The sequence below is a fragment of the Neofelis nebulosa genome, chromosome 5, assembly GCF_028018385.1.
Source record: "Neofelis nebulosa isolate mNeoNeb1 chromosome 5, mNeoNeb1.pri, whole genome shotgun sequence".
NCBI classification, from domain to species: Eukaryota; Metazoa; Chordata; class Mammalia; order Carnivora; family Felidae; genus Neofelis; species Neofelis nebulosa.
In genome coordinates this window covers 69730919-69750847 of record NC_080786.1, presented here as the reverse complement: position 1 = coordinate 69750847, position 19929 = coordinate 69730919, and the positions used below count along the sequence as shown (strand labels likewise).

Below are 19929 nucleotides of genomic sequence, written 5' to 3'. Positions count from 1 at the left end.
GTATTTATGCACACAAAGGTGTGTGCAGATCTTTTCACAAACAAATGTCCATATGATGCCTGAGCAGCGCTCCCCTGCACATGCCCACCGCGTGGTGTGCCCAGCCGGCCACCCCGCGCAGCCGGGGTGCCCACAGGGACAAGCTGCCCCCGAACACGCGGAAGCCCCGCGGGGCCTCCCCAGGAAAGTTAACCGGCGTTTTCACACCAGCTGCGGCGCGAGCCTCCCCACCCCCACCGGGCCTCGGGCTGCCGGGCCAACACCCAGGCCTCCCCGCACCCGGCTGCGTGCGGCGGTGGGGGCGGGGCGGCCAGTGCCCCGGCGGCGCCTCGCAGCGCCTGCGGGTCTTTATTTTTAAAAGACTGCGCCGCACTCTACAGCCCCCAGCGCCGCCAGGGCGGGCGGGAGCGAGAGGAGCGAGGCCGGCGGAGGCCCCCCCGCCGCGCCGCCTCCTCCCCCGCCCCCCCCCCCCCCCAGTCCGCGGCGCCCCTCCCCCGCCGGCCCCTCCCCCGCGCGCCCGCCCGGCGCAGGCCGCTCGGGTTTGTTTTGCTGCGCGGCCGCCGCCGCCGCCGCGGGCCTCGCGAGCTCATTTGTGCCTGGCTGGTCCCCATTCCTCTCTCCCCAGTGTTGAGTGTCTGAGCCGTTGGCTGCTCCGAACCGTTTGGCTCTTTCCCTTAGTAACAGCTTTTACCTTCTGCCTCAATTCCTCTCCCCGCTCGCGCCCTTCCCCCGCGCGCCGCCTCCCCCCGCCGCCGGCCGCGTGCGCCCCCGCCCCTCCCCCCGCGGCGGGAGCACCTCCGCTCGCCACCTGGGGACCCGCGCCGCGCTCCCCGCCCCCGCCCGCCCGGCGCCCATCCCCCGCGCCCTCCGCTCGCCGGGGTTATAATTGCCTCTCACCCCCCGGAGGGGTTATTTTGGGGGTGGTTGGAGGCGGCGGCGGCGGCGAGGAGGGGAATTTCCTTGTGCCTCCATTCCCGGGAGGGGGGAGCGGCGTCGGAGGCCACCGTTTCCAGGTAAGCGCTGGGGGCCGGACCCCGGGGTGGGGGCGGCTGCGGGCCGGGCGGGGGGCGCGGGCGGCGCGGGCGGAGGCGGCTGGGGGGCGCTGGGCCGCGGGGGGATGGGCACAAGTGGAACATGCATTTTTCAACTTGGCCCTTTGGCGAGCTGGGGTTTTGGTGGGGGAGGGGAAGGCAGGGAAGGCATTTAGGGTGCCCCATCCCCCCTTTTTCCTCTCAGGCTTCTTTGAAATGCTCACGTGCCTGCCCACCCCCTACCCTTTCCTGATCTCGGGGATCCTCACCCTTATTATGTTGTTGTCCCCGAAAATGTGCGCCTCGGCCTTCTCCCTCGCTTCCACCCTTCGTGCATTTACACCCCCTTTTTGTGTGTGTGTGTGTGTGTGTGTGTGTGTGTGTGTGTATGTGTGTGTATGTATATGGGGGGAGGCTTTCAGGAAAGAATTTGCAGCAAATTGAATCAAGGAGCCATCATGAGGCCGACTCTTTTATAGCCTATTTTTAGCAGAGGAGAGGGATCTTTTCGGTGCACGTTATTCTGTTGGCAATGGAAATCTGCTCCCCTCCCCAGGCGCGTCCCCGGTGCAGGCGCGGCGACCCGGGTTGGCGTGCTGGGGGCTGCGGGCGGCTGTTGGGGCCGCGCGTCCCGGGCGGGGGCGCCGGAGGGGGAGGGGCGCGCGGCCGCGGGGCCGCACTCCCGGACGTGTTTATTTGTAACTTAGTGCCTTTTATCGTCTTAAGGAGGTATTTGCTAGAGCCTCTTTGAAGTTGGGTTCAGAAGTGTAGAATTGGCAAAGTTATTGCCAGCTTCCTGGTAAGTTTTGGGTGGCACAAAGTCACATTATTTTCTGACAGTGTAAAGGCCACGTTGTGAGGGTGGTTTCTCGGTAACTTCCTCTTTGCAACCGATGTCATTTTTTTTTTTTAAACAAGCCGACTTTTATTCAAGTGAAATTATTAATCTTAAGTGGCAGCTCGAGGGAAACCATGCATGTGTTAACATGTTCAGTATTTTTGGAAGTTCCTAATTTGCCGAAAGAGGCATCACTTTGCAGTGGCAACCGAGATTAAATTTAGGTTGTGAAAATGGTGTTTCATGTAAAATTTCGGTTGAAATGGCTCTTAAAGAATGCTCCTGTTACTAAGTTACCTCATAACATTCTCTAAAATAATTTGGTGATTACAAATGACAAGTGCTGAGACCTAGTTAAAAGCTATATTTTTCTCAGTGTCTGGAGTTTACTTAGAATCTTGGACTGTGCACCAAGGTGAAGAGTTTTAGTACCTATGTCATTTACGGTTTACTTAGGGAAGTTTACTGTTGGCTTCCTTGTTTTCCATACAAGAACCTTATGCTGATCTAAATAAGCTTGTTAGTAAAATGTGGTGGGTGAAATGATGGGTGATTTCTAGTCTGAATTGCCTGACCTCCCCTCCCCCCATGTAATTAAGTAATGGTTTTTCTCCTCCATTTTTCCCAAAGACTCCTTTATCAGATTGCATAGTATAAGGCCCCTGTGGTGTTTTCATCTACTTACTAAACCAAATTATAAAAAATATAGTAATTACACATTGAAGATACAGTGAGTGACTTTTTGGCTTTCTCAGTTTAGTTCATTTTCATTTTTGTTAAATAAGACCTGTGCTACATTGGTGTTTGTTAGTAATCCTTATTTCCTGAGACTGTATGTTCTCACCATTTTAAGAAGTTTGTAGTCTAGGGAAATAGGGCAGCTTTGTCTCCATGAAAACAGTGTGTTTGTTGGGGTGTATCATGGGAGTTCATGGCAAGCAAGCTTGAGAAATCATCATTGAGGGTTCTAGAAATAGTTAGCATTTACCTGTGAAGGAAGGGTGGCAGAAAGAAAATATGCCTATGAGTGGTTAGGCGTGAGATGTGTGTTTATACTTTTTGCTCTGAAATTGTGGTTTTTCTGCCTGTTTGGAATATGATGTTTTTTTTCCCCTGTGTTGCTATAATGCATTGTGTGATCTATGTAACCACAACCATTAAATCCACAAATAACTACTCTTTTTTGCTATTTGAATAGTTAGAATGAGATCTATAGGGCAAAATGGTACACTGTATGGAGGATGAAAACCATATGTAAGTGGGAAAAGTTTCCCTTACTGTTACAGAACTTAATGGACTTGTTAATGACTTAAAAATTGTTGCAAAGCTCACCATCAGTTTATAAAATGCTTTTCTTGCATATACCAACTTTAGTTATTAATTTGGGAGATGTGGTATATGTGGAGTGGCCCCTTGTGGAGGTTGTATTTTTGCATTGGTTGTCTCAAAGAAGTGTTAGATATTTTAATAACTTTTTGCGTGTGTCCATGAATTTTTTTGTTACTTGTGTTTTCAACATCTAATTAAGGTTTATCATGATTATCATGATACGTGCCTACCAGGAAAATAAGTAACTACTTCCTGAGAGCCTTTCAAGCTAATAAGCAGAAAGGGCAAAAGCTTAATATAAATATAGGGGTTACTGATAAAAAGAGATGTGACTAATGAACCTTTGTAATGACAACCTGTTGAATAAATACATCTGTTCCTACATAGCGATGATGTTTAAGTACAACCTGGTCAGCTGAGTAGCTGACACAGGAGTTCTATGATTTACTCAAACTGTATTACTACAGAGAATTTCTGACTTAATGTATTTTGATGAAGTTAGTAGAAATAATTTGTTGGGTTTACTCAATTCCTGTGTCTTTTATATAAGAATTGAGAGGAAGGGTGCCTGGGTGGCTCAGTCAGCAACCGACTTCGACTCAGGTCATGATCTCACAGTTCATGGGTTCGAGCCCTGTGTCAGGCTCTGTTGCTGAATGCTTGCTCGGAGCCTGGAGCCTGCTTCGGATTCTGTGTGTCCTTCTCTTCTACACCTCCTACACTTGTGCTCTGTCTCACTCTGTCTCTCAAAAATAAATAAATGTAAAAAGAAAATTAGAAAAAAAAAGAATTGTAAAGAATGTGAGTGACAGTAAGTCAGGGGAGAGAGATGGCAGAAATATTGGCACCGTGGGACTGTATTTTTCTAGTATATGCAAATTTGACTTATTTCACAAATAACATTTGTGGTTTGTCACTGAAATACAAAAAAAATCAGCTAACAGAGCCATTTATACATCCCCATAGTATAGAGGGGTTAGGACCCTGGGCTGTGTAGTAGACAGTTAGTAAGAGTATGGTCCAGTTTGGAGACCATCATGGTGGTATCGCCTGTTCTATCACCAACAGAAACTTGAATTAAAAAAAAAAAGCTGATGCTGGAGAGGTTTACTCTCCACCACCTGCAGGATTAGACTCTGTAAGAGTACAATTGATTGTCCTGTTATGAAGAGCCAGAGGAAAGAGACTTTGCTTGGGTTATGATCTAGGAAAGGTGTGAGGTGCTTTCTCTGTCATGTATACCTCAGGCTAATCTTATGAAGTGGGTAGTACTGGATCTGTGGATGATGAAACAGAGGTGCAGGGTTAATTCCCTTGTCCTAGGCCACAGAATGATCAAATGATGCATTAGCGTTCTAATGTAGGTAGGTCTAAGTCCTAGTCTGTGCTCGTTCTGGATGAGTGTAGCTGTGCCAGATTTTTCCAGCTGTTTTGTCAGATGTCCTTGGAAAAAATTAGCGTTTATAATTCTGTAGTTGGGCATCTCTATTAACTGGGTCAAGTAATTGCATGGATAAATGAAATTCATAGGAGTCCTACCTACATCATTGTCTTTAACTCTCTAGAACCATTTAATAAGATGCAATCCTCTTGCCAACTGCTCTGTTTCCTACCTTTAAGATGGACAGCAGTGAAGTAGCCTTTCCAAGTACTGCCAGTAGAAAAAAGAAAATATGGTTCCATGCCTGAAATTAAGAAGGAAAAGCAAGTAAGAGTATGTTTAACTATCCTCATCCTCAGAGTATGTATTCCTCAAAACTTGTGTAAGAATGTCACGTTAAGTCTTTTTGTGTAGCATAGTGTTCCATTGGGGGTCTTTGAGGCAAACTGCCTGGGTTCAAACTCCAGCTCCATTCCTTACTGCCTATGCAACCTTAAGGGGAGTAACTCCCTCTTTGTTTCCTCTTCTGCATGATGTGGACTGTCAGCTTCTAGAGTTGAAAAGATTGAGAGAATTGTATGTGTAAGGTGCTGAGAATAATACTTGACATACAAGTATCATGGAAATGTAAGCTGTTAAACATGATGATGTTGGGTTTGGATTTGAAGTTTGCTTCTTTGTATTACATTTTATTCTTTATTTTAGTGGGGCCGTGTCATAGAAAATATTTAGTAGTTTTATTTCCTGAGTTTCCTGGGTAAAATGTTTGAAATAAACTTAATGTATTTGTTCTTGAAGTTGTGATTGAAGACTTAACCTTGAAGAATTAGATTTGATTTTAAAACTAGGAACAATATCAAGCATTGTATAGTGACAGTGCTAGTGCTGGGTCTTTTGCCTTTTTTTTTTTTTTTTTTTTTTTTTTTGGAGAATGAGGGTATGTGCCTGAGCACCCATCCAAGTTAGGGAGGGGTAGAGAGAGGGAGGGAGAGAATCCTAAGCAGTCTCCACAGGCATTGACAAGGGGACTAGGGGCTCCATCTCATGACCCTGGTATCATGACCTGAGCTGAAATCAAGAGCTGGATGTTTGGGGTACGGAGGCACCCCCAGTGTTGGGTCTTTTGCCTGACTTTTATTGCTGTTCTTTTGTTACTTGGACTTGGACTTTTTAAATCTCCCACCATTTGGAACATTTTCTAACTCTTTAAATAAAGGAATTTTGTTTTTCAGGGCTGGATCTGGCAAGTACCTAAGATCTCCTTTTTAGATTGGAGTGATGACTTTAAGTGGATCATTGTTTTCTGTAGCCTTGACCTTTCACCTGTGTTCTTGTTCCATATTTTCAGCTGCTGTCAAGACAGTTCTACTTGGAAGTTCTGTTGCTCTGATACATCTCTAAGCATTGTCTTATTTTCACTTCCCATTTTTACTATTAATTCAGCAGTGATGTTAACTACTAATAGAATTTATGTGTCAGGACCACACAGCTGCTTTGACAGGGACTTGGACAATCTGAGTGGCTGATACCTTGATTTTAAGAGTGAGGAAGCCAAGGCTCAGTAGTAAGGGGCGCACAGAGGGGTTTAGGCCCCGTGTGTCTGATTCTAGGCCAGTGTTCTTAGCTAGCAGTCTACTGCTTCACAGTGAATGAACGGAAGACTGAATGAATGGTTTTAGGTATGGATTATTGCATTAATTTTCTAGTAGGTTGCTCTGAGCAGGCTTTCTTCTCCATTCTGTCTTCTGTAACTGCTTGGCAGTGTAATTTATTTAAAATACTGATTTCATCGTGTCTGTTCCTTTGCTGTGGAGAACCCATAATGGCTTCCCTTTGCCAACTGGATAGGGTTCATAAACTTCAGTCTGGCTTTTTAAGGCTCTATTTTACCTATTCAGCTATAGTTCCCTCTCTTCTCCCAAACTGTGATTCTGGCCTGCCTATCAGATACTGCAGTTTTGACATACACGTTACTCTTCTGCTTTTCACTCATGCTTGTCCTTCCCTTTGTCTTTTTTATAGTCTAGTTTCAGTCCACCTTCCCTGAAGCTGTTTCTGGCTATCTCGACTCAGGATATTTCTTCACTGAGATACCATCGTGTTTAATGACTATCACAGCCTCCATAATTATTATTTCATGGGTTTGTTTATCCTAGCCCCAACTGCATGTTACATTTCTTGAAGGAAAGGGCCTTTTTTCTTCTGGTATTAGCAGAATTTTTGATTTTTGTACCATACTGTCTTCATATTACAATGGATTGTTTCTTTCTACAAGTGCCCATGGTAAAATAAGTGGTGATGGGTCCTATACTACTGTTGATGTGGCCGAAGCTTCTGTTGGACTTAGGCCTTCAAAGTTGAGGTGTGCTGTAGCAGCACTTAACTGTTAATTTGAAAAAAATCTTGATCCTGGAATTGTAGCCATGATTTTGGTGAGGAACCTAGTCTAGTTGGGAATCCTGTCACCCTAAGTTGGCTTTATTTGGTTGTATTTGTGGCAGTTATAATGAAACTTAGGATTTTGTACTTATTTTCTTAACCTCTCTGGCTTTTTTGCTCATTATTTTCTCTGTAGTGTGCCTAAATAAGATTGTGTTTTTAGCATCTTGACCACATTGGAATCTCATTTGAGTCATTACTGTGAGGGTATTAACATTCAGTGTAGAGTGTGTCTATTTTATGGTGTAGGTGGGTTCAGTCTACCAGAAGAAAGTTATCATAACTGTCTCTTCAGTAGGTTTTTATGGTAAGGCTGGGTGCCATATTAGTTCTTCACAACCTGGGTAATTTATTCTAAAGCAACTAATTTGGTATTATATCCTGTTTAATTTTTTAATATTTAAATAGGTTCTCAGCATGATTTTATTTGCATCAAACAAAATGAGCTGCTTGTGTCCCCCCCCCCCCCCCCCCCCCGCTTTCTAAGAGCTTACACTTTTTTATTTTTTTAATTTCTTGAGAGAGAGACAGAGCACCAGTGGGGGAGGGGCAGAGAGAGAGGGAGGCACAGAACCCGAAGCAGGCTCCAGGCCCTGAGCTGTCAGCACAGAGCCCCACGCGGGGTTCAAACCACAAGATCATGACCTGAGCTGAAGTTGACACTTAACTGACTGATCCATCCACGCACCCCTTTTAGAGCTTATGTTAATTTAGAATTAATACAAACTGTATAGGTCGTGTTGAAAGATCAACAATTAAATTTCAGTAAATATACAAAGAGTATCCAGATTAAAGAATGTGAGATGAATACTTTGAATGAGGAAGAATAGGTAGTGAATGTTTAAACTGAGGAGTTTGCCATCTGTTTTCCTCTTAAGCAATTGTAAGTTTTTTTCAGGTGGTAGAACAGAGGAGAACATGGAAAGCAAGGGTCAGAGATGGTGCTTCCAGTCTCTTAATAAAATAATTCTTTTTCATATAAAATTGTACTCTGGACTCTCAAACATTTTTTTTTTTTTTAATGAGACGTTTAAAATTTTAAATACCTTAAAAGTAGTGAATAATTTTTACTTTTTAGGAACTAGATACCAGTGTACTTCTTGATATCTAGTTTGTCCGAGTTCAAAGGTGGTAATTAGTCCTTTTCTTTCATTTTTTTTCATTGTGTCCTTTCCAGCACATTGTGTGATAGGACATTGTAATGACATAGATAATCAGTTAAGTGGATGTTTGCTGCTTTGTTGTTACTGTTATCCACTTAAATGGTGGCTAGTATTTTAATATGGATTCAGTATTAAGCAAATAAATTTTTATCATTTTTTGCAAAGCCATAGTTACAAGGGTAAATCATTTAGTTTTTAGAAATGCAACTGAAGAGGTTCAAATGAAGTGTTATGTAAAGCTAGTTCATCCTTTCAAGCAATACTTGTATAGTCAATTCCTGTGTTAAAATTTGGAGATTCTGTCATTTATGTAATTTTTTTGAGGGAGATCTACATGGAAAATATGCTTAATGGCTAAAAATCTATAACCTTACATAGAATAATAGAAAGCATTTGGCATTAGCATAAGCAAACACCTCTAGAGAATTTATAGTAATGGTATAATTTTGCTAGTTACCTTCAACTGCTAGTAGAATACAGCTTATGGGTTAGTGAGAGGTGTTTTATGCTTTCCTCTTAATTTGAACAAGCTAATTGGGTAGAATGTATACTGATTTTGTTCCATTTCTATTTTTTGGCTATCAGATGTCATTAACTCTCAGTATAAGGCAATTGGGTCATCTGCTTTGGGTTTCTGAAATAAGGTAATGGAAATAGATAATGAATGAATTTCCTTAATGTCTTTTTTTCCCTGTGTAATTGTTCTTTTATGGAATAGAATTTATCATACATGTGTGAATTTTTAGATGCTATATGTAGCTTTAGTATAGTTCTTAGGCACCTTTTATACTTAAGTTTTCTCCCACTAAAGTAATGGGTTTTCTTTAAATCACCTTTCTCTGTTTTCTTTAGTAAACAGTGTATCTTTGTGAGATCCTAGACTGAGTTTAGGATTGCAGTCTGTTAACTGTGTCAGGGAAGTAGTTTTCCTATTCTGTGAGAACTAACAGGCCCTCATGGTTGGAGGATTACTTCTTTGACCTTGGCTTTCCTTTTATCCTGCTAGCAGAGGTCACCAGTTTTAACATCTGTTGAGAGTTGTTTTGTGTGAAGTGTTCCTTTACAGATTTGTTTAGAATTAATGTTTATAACTTTCTTGTTAGTATTTATAGGTTCTCAAAGATACATTTAAGTGAAAAAACAGGCAGAGGATGTTGTAGTCTGCTGCCATTTTAGCTTGCAAAAGGGGAGAAGGGCAGTGAGGAGGACACAGACATGATGGGAGAGTGTATGAGTTGTGTGTATGTATGTTTGTTTTACGTGTTTAGGATGACTACAGAAAGATACACAAGAGACTAGTAACAGTGATTTTAGGGGGTGAGGTTGGGATGGGGAGATCATGTGGTCAGATGTGGGAGAAACTTATTTTCATGTATAACCTTTTGAACTGTTTGAATCTTGCTATGTCAGTATTACCATTTTAAAAAAAAGTATTGATTGTGAAAAATCAAGGCATCCGGTTAAGAATTCTTAATATTTCTATTTCTTTAATTTGGACAGTCAGAAGAAGAGAGAAAACTTAATTTTTCCTATGCTTCTCAGACAGTTCTTGAAGAGCTGGAATTGTGTATATTTCTGCAAACACTTAATTTGTCAGATTTGTTGGGAAAATTAGAGCCACTGAGTATGATTAAAAAGTGTTGGTCTGTTCCATGATTGGGTCAGCAGACCACTTGAACTATTTAGTAATAGTGACTTGGTGATTTTCAAGTCCTATCCAAGGTCGATAATTAGAAATTCAGTGCAAATATTAGAAGGAGATACTGGTTGTACAGATGTATGTAGGTGTTGTCTGATTTCAAAGGTGTTTTGCCAAGGGTTTGGAAATCAGGTGAAAATTGTATTTCTCATAGTTTAGTAGTTGATTTTTAATAATTGTGATCGTTTTTGGCATAATGGGATTTGTGGAACTGGGTTTTGATACTACACAATCCCTGACTTGGGAATTTACATGTATGTATAAGTTGGCGTCACTTGTAATTGTTCATTGAATGTTTAGTTTATTCTAAAGGGTGTTCTAGTTGTGCTCCTCATTTTCAACTTAAGCTGGAAAGTCTCAGAGAAAGGTAGCATCTGTTTTTGTGCCTTTAATTCTGCTTCACTGTGACTTGACAGTGTGACCTGCCTCCCTGGGAGCAGTGCTTCTCTCTTTAGTGATAAGAGAGCTAGGCAGGGTAGGTGTCTGATCTTAGGCAGTTAACTCTTACTGTAGTATGTTGCTGTGGCGAAGAGCTCGGTGTCTGGAGTCCGGCATGGCTGGTTTGTCACCCCTACTTATTAGTTGTATGACTCTGGAAAATTAGGTAATTCCAGTTTCCACTCTGAAAAATGGAAATAAGGAGTAATTAATACATGCGTCATAGAACACTTGTGAGGATTCAAGTGTGAATATGTGTAAAGCAGTTACCATAGGCCTGGCACATGGGAAGTAATGCTTGCTACTACTTGGTGGCTTTGTTAAGTGCAGCAGTAACAGCTGTAGGGAGAGGCAGAAAAGTGACACTCCCCCTTGTGAACCTGTCAGGGCTTCCTGTGGCAACTGCAGAGAACTGGATGGCCAGAATTCCCAGTTCTGTATTTTGTGACTGAGCTTTTGTTGCTCACTCTTCTTTTTCTTTTTTTAATCTGGAAGCTATTTTATTTATTTAATTTTATTTTTTATTTTTTAAATTTACATCCAAATTAGTTAGCATATAGTGTGACAATGATTTCAGGAGTAGATTCCTTAGTGCCCCTTACCCATTTAGCTCATCCCCCCCTCCCACAACCCCTCCAGCAACCCTCAGTTTGTTCTCCATATTTATGAGTCTCCTCTGTTTTGTCCCCCTCCCTGTTTTTATATTATTTTTGTTTCCCTTCCTTTATGTTCATCTGTTTTGTTTCTTAAAGTCCTCATATGAGTGAAGTCCTATTACTTTTGTCTTTCTTTGACTAATTTCACTTAGCATAATACCCTCCAGTTCCATCCATGTAGTTGCAAATGGCAAGATTTCATTCTTTTGATTGCCAAGTAATGCTCCATTTGTGTGTGTGTGTGTGTGTGTGTGTGTGTGTGTATACACACACCACATCTTCTTTATTCATTCATCTATCGATGGACATTTGGGCTCTTCCCATAATTTGGCTATTGTGGATAGTGCTGCTATAAACGTGGGGGTGCAGGTGTCCCTTCGAAACAGCACACCTGTATCCCGTGGATAAATGCCTAGTAGTGCAATTGCTGGGTTGTAGGGTAGTTCTATTTTTAGTTTTTTGAGGAACCTCCATACTGTTTTCCAGAGTGACTGCACCAGCTTGCATTCCCATGTTGCTCACTCTAAAATGAGAACTTGGGGGCGCCTGGCTGGCTCAGTCAGAGGAGCATGCGAATCTTGATGTGAGGGTCTTGATGTTGGGTGTAGAGATTGCTTAAATAAAAATAAAACTTAAATAAAAAGAGAATGTGTACTGTGTGCCTTTGTTATGTCTCTAGTACATATATATATATTTTAAGTTTATTTATTTGGAGAGAGAGAAAGCACAGTGGGGAAAGGGTAGAGAGAGAGGGAGAGAGAATACCAAGAAGCAGGCTCTGTGCTGTCAGTGCAGAGCCCAATATGGCGCTTGAACTCACAGAATTGTGAGATCATGACCTGAGCTGAAACCAAGAGTTGGACGCTCAACTGATCGAGCCACCCAGGCATCCATCCGTATATGTTGTTTTACAGTAATTTTTAAATATTTTTGGTCACCTCTTGATACTTAGAGAAAAAAAAAGTTACTGCTTTTCCTAAAAAAAAAAAAAGTCTTTTTACTTTCTGGAATGGACTCTCCACTCCTTTTCTGTTCTCTGGCAAATGAAACACTCCTCTCTGGCTCCCCAGTGGATGTTGCTTGTATGGATCAGTTATTTCAAATATGCATGTTGCATGTTATGCAGACTTGGACTTTCACTGAGAAGTATATAAGACATAACAGGATATGTATATGTGCAAAAATACTGAAGTTTTGCTTTAATAGCTAGTATAGACATTTTCTATAATCTTTCATTTAAAAACATGCTTCTATAAATTTATGAATTGAAAATGATTTTATTTACCAAATTTAAAAAATGCTGGTTTAAAGTAATGTAGAATTACAATTCTCTAAGTTTTATGGATTTAGAATCAGTACTAAAAATTAGAATCAAATTGTCGTTGTGAATGATAGAGCATAGGTAAGTCACATTTATTGGTGCTGATTTCTTTAGGTAGTTTTCTGAGGCTCTGTTAGGATTCTGAAGTTCTAATCCCCCAAAGTGTGCACTCAAAGTAAGATACGAAGAATAAAGACATTTGATTGCTAATAAATGTGAATATAAGATTTTTGGGAGGATTAATCTGCCAGCATCTCTGGATTAAGAATCCTGACTGCTTTTCATAAAGAATAGTAACAAAATAATAACCATTATAGTAAGATTTTTCTATTTCATTAGAGAAGAAGTTTGTATAAGATTGTCTTATAGTGTTTAAAAACTGACATACCACAACATTTTGGCTCAATGAAGTTACACCATCGGATTGAAGGTTAAGCTTCTTTCTGTGACAGTCTTAAGTTGACGTCCTGGCCTGTGACCACTAATCATCTGCTTCTAGCACAGATCTCCCTTTGAGTTACTTGTTGAGTCCTGTCTCACTAGGCAAAAGCCTTCTTTGGGAACAGTTGTGTTTCACCCATCTTTATCCTTAGCATCTGGTAGGTACAATGCTTGACACAGTATTTCAATGATATTTTAATAAATATTTGTATTTATAAATGTTTTAAAATTCATCAACAGATTTAAAAAGTTACCAAGGTGGTGCATTTAAAAGATAGTATTTTTACTTTTCTCTGAATGTTGTTGAAACAGGCAAGGTATTATGAAATGAAAAGAACAGAGAATTTACTTTAGAAGCTTTTGTGGGTTTTTTTTTTTAATTTTTTTTTATTTTTGGGACAGAGAGAGACAGAGCATGAACGGGGGAGGGGCAGAGAGAGAGGGAGACACAGAATCGGAAACAGGCTCCAGGCTCCGAGCCATCAGCCCAGAGCCTGTCGCGGGGCTCGAACTCACGGACCGCGAGATCGTGACCTGGCTGAAGTCGGACGCTCAACCGACTGCGCCACCCAGGCGCCCCAGCTTTTGTGTTTTTTACCCTTTGTCTACTCATTTGTAGGAGAGTATTTTTTAAGTAGATAACAATCTTTTGTATCCATGGACCCTCTGCTTCTTGAATATGGGTATGTTTTCTAATTTGGTGCTTCTCTACTTGCTTTGTTGCCTGTTTTTGGGTCCTATACTCATGAATAGCTGACTGTCTTTATTTCATCTAGTCTCGTTTGCCCTTCTTGCATTTTATTCTAGATGACTCATGTATGTTCTGTAGTAGATAATATTGGTTGGTTCATTTGGTCTGACAAATCAACGTAGAGGTGATTTCCTACAAGTGAGAACTGGTAGTAACAGGAAAAGTGACTTTTTTTTTTTTTTTATTGTAACAGCATACTAATGACCTTTGATAAGTATGATAAGTGCATACAGTATAATTTACACAAATGCATCTGTTGTTTTATAGCATACGTGGTGGAAACATTCTTATATGCTGTTTACTTTGGCACTATGAAAGATGCTCACTAAATGTCAGTTTTCTTCCCTATACCCTATCCTGTGGGTTTTTCTTCACACTCAGGGTGAAATCCAAAAGTCCTTCCTTAGCTTGTGAGGAACCCCCCACCACATAATCTGCTCTGTGACCACCTCACAAACCTTCTCCTGTTTCACATTGCCCGTCTTCCCCTCGTTCACTGTGCCCAGCCATACCAGCTCCATTCCCACTGAACAAGCTTGTTCCTGTCTCAGTGCCTTAATTGCTTTGCTCTCTGCCTCAGGCTTTGCCCTGAGATTGTCATATGGCTAATTTTTTTATGTCATTCAGATTTCACTTCTAGTGCCACCACCTGAGAGGTCACACTGAAATAGCTGCTCACTCCTTAGCCTTTTTCAGTTGCAGGACCCTCGTATTTTCCTCATAACATTTAGTCTCTCTGAAATAGCCTTGATCATTGTTTCTTTCTGTTTGTTTTATTCACCTCTGGAATTTACACTCCATGAGAACAGGGATGGGTTCTGTCTTGTCACTCCAGGACAAAACAGGACTGGTAGGTGTTCAGTAAATATTTGAGTGAATTGTTTGCTCAGAAATGCTTTTGTAACCAGCTGATAGCTTTAACTTGTTTCCTCCTTACAGTAGAATACTGGAAATAATTCATTAAAAATCAGCATTTAGGGGAGGGTCAAAAGAGGCTTATTTATTGCATTTACTGTTTGGAATCCCAGGGATGTATATGTGAGTGCTGTATGCTTTTCTTGGAGGAACTACTGCAGATGGTATTTGAATCAATCTGGAAAAAACAGGTAAATGGATAATTGATGAGCAAATTTGAATATGTGCTTCTGTTACCATAAAATGTTAGATTTTAAGAAGTTAACACTTTCGTTTTAAAATACATATTTCATTCAAGTTATGTGATGAGAGCTAGATATTCCTATTTATGTTTTTTACAGGTTAAAGAGATTCTTTAATTTGCTTTTAATTCCATTTACCTGTGCTATTCTGTTGCGATTAATCTAGGCTAACTTCACCAAGTTGGTATATGAATTAGAACTCGTAGGTGTACAATAGACAGTTCAAGTTAGCTTAAGCCAAAGAGAGGGATTCCTTGGCAATAGAATCCCAAAATGGATTGAACTGTGGGAAGAGCATGGGGTCTGCAAGGCTTTAGGCACAGCAAGAACTAGAGCCATTTGAATATCACCAGAAATCTCTGTTGACAGAATATATGTGTGTGTGTGTGTGTGTGTGTGTGTGTGTGTGTGTTCTGGTAGGTTAGTTTCATTCTTTGAGAAGATTAACTTTCTTCACACAGTGGAAAATGTCAGTGCCAGAGTTTTTATCCGTTGTTTTCCCCTGCTGTAGAGGAGGGACTACCTATTTATCTCATCAGGAAAGATCTTGAAGTAGTGATGAGCTTGGTTTGGGAAGGTGCCCATCATGGCCAGAGGCCATTTAGAAACAATGGCTGCCACTTTCCAGTAGAGCAGTGGGAATGACATTTGAGTAAACCAGGGAGCCGCTGGACAGACAGCCTCTCTTCCCCTCCCCCCACACCAAAATGTGCATCCATTTATAGTTGGGAAGGTTGTGCATTTTAATCCATGATGGACTGTGCCCATAAAATTCTCTTTCAACCAGAACTGGCATATATTTTGTTGTTCTCAATGTTTTAAATATGTATTGTTTTTTAAAATGAAAAGTTGGGATTCCTCATGTGGTAGTATTTATAATTTTATGTACACTGTCTATAACTAATATGGGTGTTCAAATGAATTTATCTTCTCAAAACGAGTTACATACTAAAAAAAATTGATGTTATTTATTTTGGTTTTGTTTTTCACATTATTTCTGCTAATTTTACAGGTAACAGAAGCCCAAATTTGAGGGCAAGCATTAGAAAATTATCAACGGGTTAATTATATATTTTTAGGGGATATTTTAAACCTTGAAGAAGATAACTACCCTTGTTTGTCCTAACCAGATACTCAAATTTAGCATATAGCAAAATTAATGAGTTGTATATTCTGAAGTTATTTTGAGCAATACTTCATCAGTTCACTTAAAATAAAAATTGTTAGCCTTGTAGACAAAGCTTTTTTGTGACCTAATAGAAATTAATTTTCGTGGACTTCAGTTGCTTCATCTTGAGAACATTGAATTGGGTCTCTGAAGTCTCTTCTGCATCTAATATTCTTTGATCCTATGATTGCACATATAATTTAAAAATTAAGCTAGGGGCCTGGGTGGCTCAGTCGGTTAAACCTCCGACGTTGGCTCAGATCATGATTTCCTGGTTTGTGAGTTCGAGCCCTGCGTTAGGTTCTCTGCTGTCAGCGCAGAGCCTGCTTCTGATCCTCTGCCTCCTTCTCTCTGCCCCTCCCCTGCTCATGTGTCCATTCTCTCTCTGTCACTCAAAAACAAACATTCAAAAATAAAAATTAAGTTAGTGTTCAGTCAAATTAAATGGGAAATGTACAGTGCTGATTTTTTCAGGTTATTTATTACCTGAATTGGCTTTTTCTAATAACATTTACATTTCTCTGATGTCTTCTCAGTTTTGAACAGATTATTCTCAGAGAAAATATTTTTTAGATATCTGAAGAAGAAATGTCTGTTTTTATCCATTAATCAGAGTTCAGGTGCATTTGTTACATCCCATTTCACTGTAGTGAAAACTAAAAGGAATAGCAACAAACATGTTTACGGCAGTTTTTTTCTTTAATGCCCTTATTTTAATTGTATGATTTCTGAATGTTCCAGTCAGTAAATTTTTTAGCAATTTAGGTTTTATCTTTGTGTGCTGTACATTTTTGAAATTGTACTAAAGATACACGTCTCTGAAGTGCAATGAGAAAATGCTGTATTTTGAGTAATTTTTTTAACTACTGAAATACGTTTCAAGTGTCGCCCATATTAACTACTAATTGAGAAGCTGTGTATGTTAAAAAAAAATTTACAGCGAGGGGCATCTGGGTGGCTTAGTCGGTTAAATGTCTGGGCTTCAGCTCAGGTCATGATCTCGCGGTTTGTGAGTTCGAGCCCTGTGTTGGGCTCTGTGCTGACAGCTCAGAGCCTGGAGCCTACTTCTGATTCTGTCTCCCTATGTGCTCCTCCCCTGTTCATGCTCTGTCTGTCTGTCTCCCTCTCTCTCTCTTTCTCAAAAATAAATAAACATTAAAAAAAATTAAAAAAAAAACAGCAAAAAACAGATATGTGAGTGGTATGACAGGAGGGCATTAAAGATGCCAAACAAGTTGTTTTTTTTTCTGGAAAAGTTTTGTTTATGTGTAGCATATGGTTTGTAACTCGTAGAGTGGTGAGAACAAACAGGAAAGGCAAGCAGGGGTCGTATCATTAAGTGACATGTTTGCTGTGTTAAGGGGTTTGGACATTTCTTCTGTGACAGGAAACTTGTGAAGGACTTTAAGGAGAACAGCAGAATTATGTTTTAGCCTCAGATGATGTAGAGCATGAAGGGTGAGATGATGGTTTGAGAGGGAAAGGCGCTGAGCTCTGGTTGGGAGAAAGTTGAGCTGATAGTATGATGGGTGAGAATGACACCACATAATTCTGAGAGTATTGAAAACTGGACTGCATTTGTGAATTCTGAAAGGAAGCATTTGGAAATTCAGGAGAGAGTCAAAAGAGCTAAGCATCCAAATTTTTTTCTCTCTGGCTTGCTCCTCCTCTTGTGGAGAACCGGGGTATGAAGAATGGGGGTCTGTGGAGATGGGGAATTAATTTGACAATCCAAATAGCTAATGGACAAAAGCTTGAGGGCAACACAAGGAGGGAGAAATTGCTGCATGGGAATGGGAAATCCCCTTGTCATGATATCTTAACCAAATGGTAATTAAATTAGATGCTTATCTGAGAATAGTCACAAGAAAAATGGATTGTTATAGTGTAACTAGTTCATTGGGTGTAATTTTTATGGAGTTTTAGGTTAATCACTTTATTTCATAATCACTTTATATATAAAAACTTTCCTAAGGATTTTATGTTAATATAAAAGTCATAAGAATCTTGGTTTGATAACTTTAGAAAGCTGATCTGAAGTACTGTTTAGTTAAAATTACATAAATAGTTTTTCAAAAAATTAGCTATTTTAAAATAATTTTAGATTTATGGAAGAGTTGCAAAGATAGTACAAAATTGCTGTGTGTACCCTTCACTCTTAAAATCTTACATAATAAGATTACATATGGTACATTTATTAGCAAATTTAAGAAATTAACATTGGTATAATATTAAACTAAACTACAAACTTTATTTGGATATTCCCAACTTTTCCCATTAATGTTTTTTCTGTTCAGTATCCAATCCAGGATCCCATATTGCATTTAGTTGTTTCATTAATCTCCTCCGATCTATGACAGTTCATCAATCTTTCTTGTTTTTCATGACCTTGAAGAATACTGGTTTGTATATTTTTAATGATGGACTGAAGTTATGGATACTTGGCAGAATAATGCCGCACAGGTGATGTAGGTCCCTGTCTCATAGCATCCAGGGGTACATACCAATATTTACATACAATAATACTGTCAATTATTACTGGTGGTGTTAATCTTCATCACTTACTTACGTCGTGTCTGGTAGATTCCTTTACGATGAAATTTTTCTATTTTCCATATTCTTTTCATTAGAAGTGAGTCAATAATTTCAACCCTTATTCAAGGGAGGGACATTAAGTTCCATCTCTTAGATGGAAATGTATCCGAGAGTTTGTGGACATATGTTAAAGTTACCACAGTAATAAGAAATTTTGGGGAGGGATGTCTGGGTGGCTCAATCAGTTAAGCATTTGACCCTTGATTTCAACTCCGGTCATGATCTCACCACTCAGCCCCCTAAGGATTCTCTCTGTTTCCCTCTCTCTACCCCTCTCCCTGGGTGTGTGTGTGTGTGTGTGTGTGTGTGTGTGTGTACGCATTTGCACGTGCTCTTATGCGCACTCCCTCAAATAAACTTTTTAAAAAATCGTAAAAAAATACTTTGGGGAGATACTCTGAGGCTGTGTAGGTTTCACTCAGTAATTTTAGCATTCATTAGTGGGATCTTGTTTGCAGTAGTGATCACTGTGGTGGTTGTGGTCTAATGGGGATTTTCTAGTTCCTTCATGTCTTCTACATGTATTAATTGAACTTTTTTCCATGCAGATTTGTTCCTTTCCTTCATTTAACTTTTCAATTATTTATGTTAATTGTGGACTTGTGGATTTTTATTTTGTTCTTGCTCAGGGTGTTCCACCATTGGCCACTGGGAGCTCATTCAGTGGGCCACTGGGAGCTCTTGTGTCCTTCTGACATGACCCATCCTGTGTATTTGTAATCATGTTCTTTCTGATACACAGAATGCTCCAGACTCCTCTTGCATGTTCCCTCTCCTAGCCTTGGCATAAGCCACTTCTCCAAGAAGCCCTCGCTTCCTGTTATTAAAATCACAACAACATTTTTTTTCTAGTGTGGAAAGTAACGTCTTAAGAAATTTTTTTTAATGTTTATTTGTGAGAGAGAGCGAGAGAGAGAGCATGAGCGGGAGAAGAGCAGAGAGACAGGGAAGCACAGAATCCGAATAGGCTTCAGGCTCTGAGCTGTCACCACAGAGCCTGACGTGGTGCTTGAACTCACAAACTGTGAGATAATGACTTGAGCGGAAGTCAGATGCTTAACCGACTGGGTCACCCAGGTGCCCTGGTAGTAATGTCTTCGTATTTTACAAAGTATCCATATTGGCTTGTGGTTCTGCAACAAAAATTTCTTAAGGATTCTGAACCCCATGTATTCATTTAGCAAACTTTTAAAGGTATGTGTCAGCATTCTTAGACACATAAGAAGACCTTTTGATACCAAGGAGTCTCGATAGATATAAGAAAGACAGATTTCTCCTCACTCCCAACATACTTTATTGAGTGCTTATTATATGCCAAGTACTGTGCACAGGTCAACAGGGAATAATAAGAACACAATCAAGATTACACAGGTTTTTTTTAGGAACATATGGGAGGGAGTACTTAACCCACTGTTGGGCCAGGTAGAGTATAGAGTGAGTCTTGAAAAATGACTACATCTTAGCTAGATAGGGGGTTGAGTGGGGAGGTAGAGGAAAGGTAGGAGGAAGGGAAGCCGTTCCA

General features: G+C 40.4%; 1 protein-coding gene across 4 annotated transcripts in view; it reads left to right on the top strand.

The window, feature by feature from the left end:
* Positions 1 to 946: 946 nt before the first annotated feature.
* TBL1XR1 (TBL1X/Y related 1) overlaps positions 947 to 19929 on the top strand; it is a 177595-nt gene continuing 158612 nt past the window's right edge. For 2 of the 4 annotated variants that reach the window (XM_058730545.1, XM_058730537.1), the window contains exon 1: positions 947 to 1013. The gene's annotated coding sequence lies outside the window, so the exon portion shown is untranslated. Of the gene's footprint in view, positions 1014 to 1161; positions 1831 to 19929 lie in introns of those variants that run through there. The other 2 variants (XM_058730539.1, XM_058730538.1) reach the window with 2 other exon arrangements.